Source organism: Tamandua tetradactyla, chromosome 2 (genome assembly GCF_023851605.1).
Source record: "Tamandua tetradactyla isolate mTamTet1 chromosome 2, mTamTet1.pri, whole genome shotgun sequence".
Classification (NCBI taxonomy): domain Eukaryota; kingdom Metazoa; phylum Chordata; class Mammalia; order Pilosa; family Myrmecophagidae; genus Tamandua; species Tamandua tetradactyla.
This window is the reverse complement of record NC_135328.1, coordinates 139278403-139289420: the sequence shown is the minus strand read 5'-3', so window position 1 is coordinate 139289420 and position 11018 is coordinate 139278403. Positions and strand designations below refer to the sequence as shown.

At 41.2% G+C, this 11018-nt stretch overlaps 1 pseudogene; it reads right to left on the bottom strand.

Moving 5' to 3' along the window:
* Positions 1–8476: 8476 nt before the first annotated feature.
* On the bottom strand, positions 8477–11018 carry LOC143662342 (coiled-coil domain-containing protein 122 pseudogene; annotated as a pseudogene).

Sequence of the window (11018 nt, the reverse complement as noted above, 5' to 3'; positions counted from 1 at the left end):
CAACCTGTCTCCTCTGAGTCCTCCTTAAAAGGCTTCCCATGATTGGATTTAGCATCACTAATTGCAGAAGACACTCCCCTTTGGCTGATTACAAATGGAATTAGCTGTGGATGTAGCTGACGTGATCATGACCTAATCCTATGAAATGTCCTCATTGCAACAGACAGGCCAGCGCTTGCCCAATCAGATGAACAGGTACCACAACTTGGCCAAGTTGACACCTGTCCCTAACCATGACAGTCCACCCCTTGTCAACTTGGCACATATATATATATATATATATATATATATATATATATATATATATACATCACCTTAGACCATACTTAATTTCCAAATGAAAACAAATAAGCACACATTTTTTCTTTTACCTGACAATACTCAACTGTCCTGCATATAACTGGAAACACATTAAATCTCTCCAGAATAGGGTGCAAATCCTTGGGCAACATTCATTCTTAAACTTGATATCTTACAACTTAAATAGTATAACACAAACAAAACAGCATTACAGTCCTCGTTTCTGTAACTGATCACGTGGTCGAAGTTCATATTTATCACTACCTTCTTCCACTACCCATTCCATGTTCCCTTTCCCCTCAGCAAGCACTTCAGCTGGCCGTGGTTCTTTGCCTGGTGGGGTGACCCAAACCTTCATTCCTGAAGTCTCAGAGCCATTAGTGGTCCTGCCTGGATTGTGTTGTTGCAGTTTTCCATTGATTTTAATCACAGGGCATGGCAGTACTAATAGACGCCCCAGGGGATCTCCTATATTCCAAGAAAACTCTTCTTTACCTCCATTATGTAGTTGCAGTCCTACTTCCTTCTGATAGTCAGGGTCAATTACCCCAGACAATAGTGTAATCCCCTTCTTGGTGTGTTGATCCAGAGGCATAAGTAGCCCAAAGTGGCCAGGTGGCAATCTTAACTTCCAGTTCAGTGGTATCACTGTTGTTTCTCCTGGAGAAAGCACACCCTGTTTTGGAACTAAAACCTGTAGACCAGCAGAACTCAGGGTAGCAGGGACAGGAAGCAAAAATTTTCCTAGTGGATCACTAGGAGTAATAGTGAGTGGCACCACACCCATTTCCACCCCTTGGTTCCTGGACCCATGGATCCTGGCTATGGGAGAAACAGCACCATACAGCGGACGCTGATTCAGAGCATACACAGCTTCCTGGAGAACATTACCCCAGCCTTTCAAGTTTTTGCCACCTAGTTGGCACCGTAATTGAGTTTTCAAAAGGCCATTCCACCGTTCTATCAATCCAGCTGCTTCTGGATGATGGGGAACATGGTAAGACCAGAGAATTCCATGAGCATGTGCCCATTCCCGCACTTCATTTGCTGTGAAGTGTGTTCCTTGATCCGAAGCAATGCTATGTGGAATACCATGACGATGGATAAGGCATTCTGTAAGCCCACGGATAGTAGTTTTGGCAGAAGCATTGCGTGCAGGGAAAGCAAACCCATATCCAGAGTATGTGTCTATTCCAGTTAGAACAAATCGCTGCCCCTTCCATGAAGGGAGTGGTCCAATGTAATCAACCTGCCACCATGTAGCTGGCTGGTCACCTCGGGGAATGGTGCCATATCGGGGGCTGAGTGTGGGTCTCTGCTGCTGGCAGATTGGGCACTCAGCAGTGGCTGTAGCCAGGTCAGCCTTGGTGAGTGGAAGCCCATGTTGCTGAGCCCATGCATAACCTCCATCCCTACCACCATGACCACTTTGTTCATGAGCCCATTGGGCAATAACAGGAGTTGCTGGGGAAAGAGGCTGACTGGTATCCATAGAACGGGTCATCTTATCCACTTGATTATTAAAATCTTCCTCTGCTGAAGTCACCCTCTGGTGTGCATTCACATGGGACACAAATATCTTCATGTTTTTAGCCCACTCAGAAAGGTCTATCCACATACTTCTTCCCCAGACCTCTTTGTCACCAATTTTCCAATTATGGTCTTTCCAAGTCCCTGACCATCCAGCCAAACCATTAGCCACAGCCCATGAGTCAGTATACAAACGCACCTCTGGCCAGTTTTCCTTCCAAGCAAAATGAACAACCAGGTGCACTGCTCGAAGTTCTGCCCACTGGGAGGATTTCCCCTCACCACTGTCCTTCAAGGAAACCCCAGAAAGGGGTTGTAATGCTGCAGCTGTCCACTTTCGGGTGGTACCTGCATATCGTGCTGAACCATCTGTAAACCAGGCCCGAGTTTTCTCTTCCTCAGTCAATTCACTGTAAGGAACACCCCAAGAGGCCATAGCTCTGGTTTGGGAAAGAGAAGGTAATGTGGCAGCAGGAGTGGAAGCCATGGGCATTTGTGCCACTTCTTCATGTAACTTACTTGTGTCTTCAGGACCTGCTCTGGCTCTATCTCGTATATACCATTTCCACTTTACAATAGAGTGCTGCTGTGCACGCCCAACTTTATGGCTTGGTGGGTCAGACAACACCCAACTCATGATAGGCAACTCAGGTCTCATGGTAACTTGGTGGCCCATGGTTAAGCGTTCAGTCTCTACTAAGGCCCAGTAGCAGGCCAAAAGCTGTTTCTCAAAAGGAGAGTAGTTATCTGCAGCAGATGGTAAGGCTTTGCTCCAAAATCCTAAGGGTCTGCATTGTGATTCTCCTATAGGGGCCTGCCAAAGGCTCCAGACAGCATCTCTATTTGCCACTGACACTTCCAGCACCATTGGATCTGCTGGATCATATGGCCCAAGTGGCAGAGCAGCTTGCACAGCAGCCTGGACCTGTCGCAGAGCCTCCTCTTGTTCAGGTCCCCACTCAAAATTAGCAGCTTTTCTGGTCACTCGATAAATGGGCAGGAGTAGCACACCCAAATGAGGAATATGTTGTCGCCAAAATCCAAAAAGGCCAACTAGGCGTTGTGCCTCTTTTTTGGATGTGGGAGGGGCCAGATGCAGCAATTTATCCTTCACCTTAGAAGGGATATCTCGACATGCCCCACACCACTGGACACCTAAAAATTTTACTGAGGTGGAAGGCCCCTGTATTTTTGTTGGATTTATCTCCCATCCTCTGACACGCAAATGCCTTACCAGTAAATCTAGAGTGGTTGCTACTTCTTGCTCACTAGGTCCAATCAACATGATATCATCAATATAATGGTCCAGTGTGATGTCTTGTGGGAGGGAGAAACGATCAAGGTCTCTGCGAACAAGATTGTGACATAGGGCTGGAGAATTGATATACCCCTGAGGTAGGACAGTGAAAGTATATTGCTGACCGTGCCAGCTGAAAGCAAACTGCTTCTGGTGGTCCTTACTAATAGCTATTGAGAAAAAAGCATTTGCCAGATCAATAGCTGCATACCAGGTACCAGGGGATGTATTGATTTGCTCAAGCAATGATACTACATCTGGAACAGCAGCTGCAATTGGAGTTACCACCTGGTTGAGTTTACGATAATCCACTGTCATTCTCCAAGACCCATCTGTTTTCTGCACAGGCCAAATAGGAGAGTTGAAAGGGGATGTGGTGGGAATCACCACCCCTGCATCTTTCAAGTCCTTAAGAGTGGCAGTAATCTCTGCAATCCCTCCAGGAATACGGTATTGCTTTTGATTTACTATTTTGCTTGGTAGGGGCAGTTCTAGTGGCTTCCACTTGGCCTTTCCCACCATAATAGCCCTCACTGCACGAGTTAGAGAACCAACGTGGGGATTCTGCCAGTTGCTCAGTATGTCTATGCCAATTATACATTCTGGAACTGGGGAAATAACTACAGGATGGGTCCGGGGGCCCACTGGACCCACTGTGAGACGGACCTGAGCTAAAACTCCATTGATCACCTGGCCTCCATAAGCCCCCACTCTGACTGGTGGTTCAGAGTGACGTTTTGGGTCCCCTGGAATTAATGTCACTTCTGAACCAGTGTCTAATAATCCCCGAAATATCTGATCATTTCCTTTTCCCCAATGCACAGTTACCCTGGTAAAAGGCCATCGGTCTCCTTGGGGAAGACTTAGAGGAATGTTAACAGTATAAATTTGTGGCAGTGTAACAGGTTTCTCCCCCATAGGGACCTGGCCTCCCCTTCATTCAAGGGGCTCAGGGTCTGTAAACTGTTTCAAGTCTGGAAATTGATTAAGGGGCCGTGACTCTGTGTTTTTGTAATTCAGGTTAGACTTCTGTTCCCTTGACCTAGAACTCTTTTGTTTATACAGCTCCAACAAGAATTTTGTAGACTGCCCTTCTATTGTATTTCTAGGCACCCCATGATTTACTAGCCAATGCCACAAATCTCTGCGTGTCATATAATTTTGGTGCCTCCTTTGAGTTTGTTGTCTATTATAATACCCACGTCTACCCTGTCTTTGGTGATTAAGTGCTGCCACCTGACTTCTGCCAACTCGGGATCCTGTCATCCCCATTGTGTTTAAGGATTCCAGCTCAGTGACAGCAGTTCCTACAGTAATATCTGACCTACAGAGAAGTGCAACCACAGAGCTCTTGAGGGATGATGGTGCTAGTCTCACAAATTTATTTCTCACTGTTCTGGTAAAAGGTGCATCCTCTGGACATTCCTGGGGTGTAAGAGCAGGCTTTGCATGATAAATCCACTCTAACATCCCAATCTCTCTAAGCCTCTGGATCCCCTCATCTACATTATACCAGGGCAGTTCTGGCATTTCAACCTCAGGTAATGTTGGCCACCTTTTGATCCATGTTTCAACCAACCACCCAAACAAGCTGTTAACACCTTTTCTAACTGCTCTAGCTATAACATTGAATGCAGAATCTCTGCTTAGTGGGCCCATATCAATAAATTCAGCCTGATCCAGCCTTATATTCCTCCCACCATTATCCCACACTCTTAAAATCCATTGCCACACATATTCCCCTGATTTCTGTCTATATAAATTGGAAAACTCACACAGTTCTTTTGGAGTATAACGTACCTCCTCATGTGTGATACTTTGTACCTCACCTTTAGGGGCCTGTTGGGACTTTAGTCTAGTTATAGGTCTAGAAGAAATGAGGGGTGGTGGGGGTGGGTCATGAAAAGAATTAGAAATATCTTCCAAGCCATTTGCTTCAGGGCTTTCATTTGCAGTTTCATCTGGTGAAACAGGATTAGTAACTCTAGGGCTAATCCCTTCAGGAGGAGGTTGGATGGCCAATTCCTCAAGGCAGGCTGGAGGTGGGGCGGCTATGTCCTCAGGGCAGACTATTACAGGGTTATCTAAAGAAGGCTCAGCATGGTCTAGGGTTTCAACCTCACCCCCAACATCATTATCAATCCATATGTCACCATCCCATTTTTCAGGGTCCCACTCCTTTCCAATCAATGCCCTCACTTTAACGGCAGACACCATGCAAGACTGAGATTTCAGTTTACGTTGTAAAGTTGCTACTCTAACAATAAGATTCTGAGTCTGATTTTCAGAGATCTCAAGTCTACGGCTACAGGAAATAAAATTTTCCTTCAGGATACTCATAGAAACCTCTACATCTTTCAGACGGCACTTAAGCTTCTTGTTTGAAGCCTTAAGCCCATCCCTTTCACCCTTTAATGTAGACAGTGTATCTAACAACAACCAACCAACATCTCTATAACTCTCATTTCTACAAAACTCTGTAAAGGTGTCAAAAACATTATCCCCCAGAGTCTGGCTTCGTACAAGCGAAGCATTAGGAGAATCGAATGATGATATTTTGACTATCTCCTTTGCCAACTCAGTCCATGGATTGGGAGTGTCATTCTGATTACGGGAATCAGAGTCCTTAGTGTCTCTGAGCCCAGTCAGAGTAGAAAACCATTCATAAAAACCCATTTTTAAGATTCTGTTCCTTAAGAACCACTCCCGGTACCAAGATGTATTAGTTAGGGTTCTCTAGAGAAACAGAATCAACAGGGAACACTTGCAAATATAAAATTTATGAAAGTGTCTCACGTGACCGTAGGAATGCAGAGTCCAAAATCCACAGGGCAGTCTGCGAAGCTGACGACTCCAATGGATGGCCTGGATGAACTCCACAGGAGAGGCTCACCAGCCAAAGCAGGAATGCAACCTGTCTCCTCTGAGTCCTCCTTAAAAGGCTTCCCATGATTGGATTTAGCATCACTAATTGCAGAAGACACTCCCCTTTGGCTGATTACAAATGGAATTAGCTGTGGATGTAGCTGACGTGATCATGACCTAATCCTATGAAATGTCCTCATTGCAACAGACAGGCCAGCGCTTGCCCAATCAGATGAACAGGTACCACAACTTGGCCAAGTTGACACCTGTCCCTAACCATGACAAGAGGCTACTGTGGAAGTCACTCTTATGCAAGCTTCAGTTAAATATTGCTAGGTACCATAACTTGCCAAACCAAGACCATTGCAGCTAATCCTAAAGAGCACCTAGGGCAATATGTAAGATCCTACAAAGATTCCATGCGTTAGAATAACTTTCTAGAAACCTACAACCTCCACATGGGTCCCTGGACCAGATAAGTCCTGAAATGCAGAGGGTCAGTCTCTCCAGAACATCAACTAGTTCCATCCCCCTAACCCACATTATCGACAGCCCCTTGCAAAATGAAAAAGTTAAAATGGGCATAGCCCAAAAACCCCTAAAAAGTGGGAAAAAGATCAAAGCTTATAGTGGAGTTATACAGAGAAGGTAGGGATTAACAAACAAGTATGATTGCTGAATCATTATACTAATATTTCTTTTAGTCTCTAGTATCTTACAGCAGCTAGGAGTAAAAACCTAAAATTGTGGAATTGCAATCCATAGCAAACTCTGAAATCTGTTCTACAACAAATTGTTGCCAAGTGTTTTGACATTTATTGCTTTTATATATGTATGCTATTTTTGACAAAAAAAGAAAAATTTATTTCTTGTAGCCACCAGTGTTTTGGAGTGACCAGAAGGAAAAATCTGAAATTGTGGAAGGGTAACCCATAACAAACTCTGAAATCTGTCCTGTAACTACTTGTTGAAGTGTACTTTGAAAATCATAGTTTTTCTTTCTTTTCTTTGTATGTATGTTATATTTAACAATAAAAACAGTTTTTAAAAAAGAGTGGCCTGTCCTCAAGAGTGACCCTTAGACTGCACCTCTGAAATTATAACTGGATTTTAATTAAAAAAATATAGATGGGGGCAGTGTGATGGTGGCTCAGCAGGTAGGATTCTCACCTGCCATAACAGAGACCCAGGTTCAATTCCTGGCGCCTGCCCATGCAAAAAAAATATATATATATCTATATAGATAGATAGATAGGTACATAAATAAGAGGACCCAAGACCAATGGAATGGATTGGAAAGTCTAGAGACAGAAACAGATGCACATAGGAATTTATTATAAAGGGGGCATCACAAACCAGTGTGGGAAAAGATGGATTGATTAATTCCAAATTTGATAAAAAAATTCAAATGAAAAAAAAAAGTGAAATCTTAAAACACTATTACAGGAAAATATGGGGGAATTCTTGGGTAACCTTGTAGTGAGAAATGCCTTTTTTTAACTATGACTCAAGTCCCAGAATCCAAAAAAGAAAAGGATGATCTATTTATGTTAAAATCAGATTAAAATCTCTGTATAGCAAAAAAATGCAATAAACAAAGTAAAAGACAAATGATAAACTAGAAGAAAAGTTGCCACCCACATTACAGATAATGTACAAATCCCCCTGGAAAAATCAATGAGAAGAACAACAACCTAATAGAAAAATGGGAAAAGAATATAAACTAGTTCACAGAAACATAAATACAAATGGCTCTTAAAGTTATGAAAAGATGTTCAGCTGCACTTATAATATGAGAAATATAAAATAAAACTGTGCTAAGAAACTCTTTCTTTTTTCTATGATATATTTTTGTGTATCATACACACACACACATACACACACACACACACACCTCCTACCAACTGCCTACTGGCAAAACTGTGGGGAACAGGTATACTCATACCTTAATTGTGGGAGGATAAATTGGTATAACCCTCTATGGTAAACATTTAAGCAATTTCCATCAAAATTACAAATGCATAATCTATTTAACCCATTCTCTTTTACCCAGTTCTTCAATTTTTGGACTGTATCCTATGGAAATACTTGTCACCTTGTGAAATTATGTACATGCAAGCCTTTTCATTACAGTATTATTTGAACTATGCAAGATAGGGCACAACCCTAAGATGTCCAACAATAGAGGACTGACTAAATAAATTGTATCACATTCATTTAATAAAATACTATGCAACTGGAAAAATGAATGGGGGAGATCTTTATGCAATTATAGGTCAAGATCACCAAGATAGACTTTATTAAGTGACTATGAACAGAACATAATATACTCTTTCCTATCATTAGGGTATAGAACTGATATCTATACTCACAGTTGCTTGCACATTCAGAAAGAAATTAGGAAACATAAATCAAGAAATATCAATAGTTTATTGAGTCTAAGTTATGCATTTTTTCACATCTCAACATCTGTGAAATAAGAATGTGTCTTCCTATCAAATGATATTTTAGAATGACAATTAATCACTTTATTTTCTTAAATAATTAAATTAAATAATGGCTCATCTTGAATTGAAGGGGTCTTAGATTTGATGGAATATAACATGTGACGGTGGTTAGCTACGGTGAAGGGAGACTGGGCAAAGGGGTGAGGAGGTGTTCCATTTTTATGCTTTTTAATGGATTTTGTTTTAGCCATGTAAATTTATCCCCTACTCAAACACTGAATATATGATAACAATAATGAAAATCAGATAATAGGAACTAACATATGTGTCATATATATTAGTCACAAATATGACATTTATATATATGACATATATATGTTCCTGCTATCTACACCCTCTAGCAATGGTCTAAGTAAGACAGCCAGTTCTATGTTATTAAAATGGGACACAAACTAACCCACTCCTTGGACCATGCTTTTGATGACCACACAAAAGCTGTGGTCACTTGTGCCCACACCACTTGTGTGCTGTGTTGACTTGTGCCCACTTGGATATTTATAAGCTCTTCAGACTCACATCTGATTTGGCTAGTTGATAAGAATTAATATTCTTCTAGATGAGACTAGCAACTTTGTTTTGATAGCCAGGAAGACATTGTCTCATCACAAAGCCCTATGAGTGGTGGAGGTACACTGTTATGGCTTCTATGATGATCTCGTGGACATTTCCTGAACTTTCAAAGAAAAAAACAGCACTTGAGCAAACACACAACTGAACCAGGATCTTGCTTTCACTTTCTTCTCTTCTCAAAAGAAAATGGGCTCCTAATTAGATAACTTTTTTCTTTTTGGCATTTGTTTTAGTGATGAGAGCAATTGCTTCTCCTTCCCTCCTCCCTACTCCCACACACCTTTATGAGCCTCTTCTGGGTTAAATGCAGTTTCCAGGGAGGAAATTGATAAGAATCAGGGTAAAAGATGTCATAAGAAGAGCCAGATGCATAGCATCCTGACTTGTGTTCCAAAGAAATCTTTTTAAATGAAAAATAGAACTGGGGGTGGAAATCCTAGTGGGTCTTCTTTTTGTGAGTGGCAAGGTACATAATTTTGTGAAGACTCTAGTTTAGGTTCAAGAGACACAGGTTCTAGTTCCAGGTTCTTCACTATACAGCTAGGCAATCAGTTAGTGACTCTTTCCCTCAGTTTTCTTATCTGAAAAGTGGGTGTAATAGTATCTATTCTGCTGTCCTCAAAAGGACTGTAATAAGAATAGATGAGATAGTGTTTGGGAAGACACTTAAGCCTAAGTCTATCCAAAGTGCTGCAGTTAGAGGTTAGGTTTTATTTTTGCCATCATTTAAAGGGGAGACTAGTCATGTCTCAGCTAAAGATCCCTCTTTCCCAACTGCTCCGTTGGACTATGACAATTGGGAGCAGGAAGGGGTCAAGCCAGAATGACTGAACTAACCTTCACCGAGTACTTTTACATGCTTTATGTCACACCATCTTCCCAAGAGTTCTGTGAGGCAGGTACCAATAATATTATCCCTAGGTCACTGATGAAGAAGCTGAAATTATGAGCTGAACTGGGAGTTGAAGCCAGATTTCTTTTTTTTTTTGAAATAGATGAAATTTTTAATATATTGACAATTTAAATCACAGAAAAATCAATTTATCCTTTTCTTCTAAAAGTTTTACTCCATATGGTGCTGAATGTGACAAAGTTATAAATAGGCACTCCTGAGTACAATATATTGTGCATACTCAAAACATGCATGTCGCCTTTCACTATTCTCCAGTAAGCATTCTGATTGTCTATCTACTGCTATTAGTAGTAGGGTTCAGAAGAACTTTAATAAACAGATTCTGATTTTGAAAAAGAGCAAATATATCCATCATCCAGACAGGATTCTGATAGTGGACCCTGGTTGCTAAGAATCCAAAGGAATTTCTCAACATTCTGTCCCATAATTGAGTTGGCAGAGTCTGTGCTCCCCTTTGCCCTATGACAATGTTATTCTTTCATTTCAATGCATTTTCTTAGTTCAGCTGCAGTTTTTTCAAGTCGTTCAATGTTCCATTGCCACTGTCTTCTATTTGACTGAAGCTTGCTCACCTGACAACGCAAACATTTAAGAATTGCATCATATCTCTTATGTTGTACCTCTATTTCTTTTCTTAATTTTTCATGTAACTTTTTTTCTTCCTCAAGAAAACAAGCTTTTTCAGTGATAGATTCTTTTACAGTTAAAATTTTATCATTTAGCTTCGTAATGTCTTCCTGTACTTGTTCTATTCGGTTTCCTTCTGGATTTTGGAGATCTTGCATAAGTTCCTCTTTCATCATCTTTAGTTTTTTAACAAGATCTTGTTTTTCCCGGAGTTCAGACATAAATGACCATTTGCTCTTTACTTCTCCAAAACTATCTTTATATGCTTTTATTTTTGCATAATATGCATTATGTCTTATCATTTGTTCCTCAAAATCTTCTTGGGTTGTTCCAATGTCAAATTTAAGCTTTACATTTTCTGTATGTAAGGCTTTGATTTGAGTTTCAAGGCTTTCACATTGGCATTGGG